Here is a 288-nt window from a genome sequence, read left to right as displayed (position 1 = left end):
CGTACCCGGAAGTACATAAAAAATTAGAATACGCACAAAAGAACACGGATAGAAAGAAGTGGAAAAAAGCTTACAATGGAACACGGAATTAACAAATAAGAGAAAAAAAATCACGCACAGAAGAGAATAAACAAATTCTTACATTTAGGGACTAACTCTGAAGGATAACAATCTGCAACGGTCTCGGGCTCCTACTGTGAATTAAGGACTCAATAGAACTGCAGTTTATAGGAGGATTAATTTTGTGTGTCAACGGACTCGGAAATTATGAAGTTTAATCTGTTGGAC

Source organism: Penaeus monodon, chromosome 31 (genome assembly GCF_015228065.2).
Source record: "Penaeus monodon isolate SGIC_2016 chromosome 31, NSTDA_Pmon_1, whole genome shotgun sequence".
In the NCBI taxonomy this organism is placed as follows: Eukaryota; Metazoa; Arthropoda; class Malacostraca; order Decapoda; family Penaeidae; genus Penaeus; species Penaeus monodon.
This window is presented reverse-complemented; position numbering follows the sequence as displayed.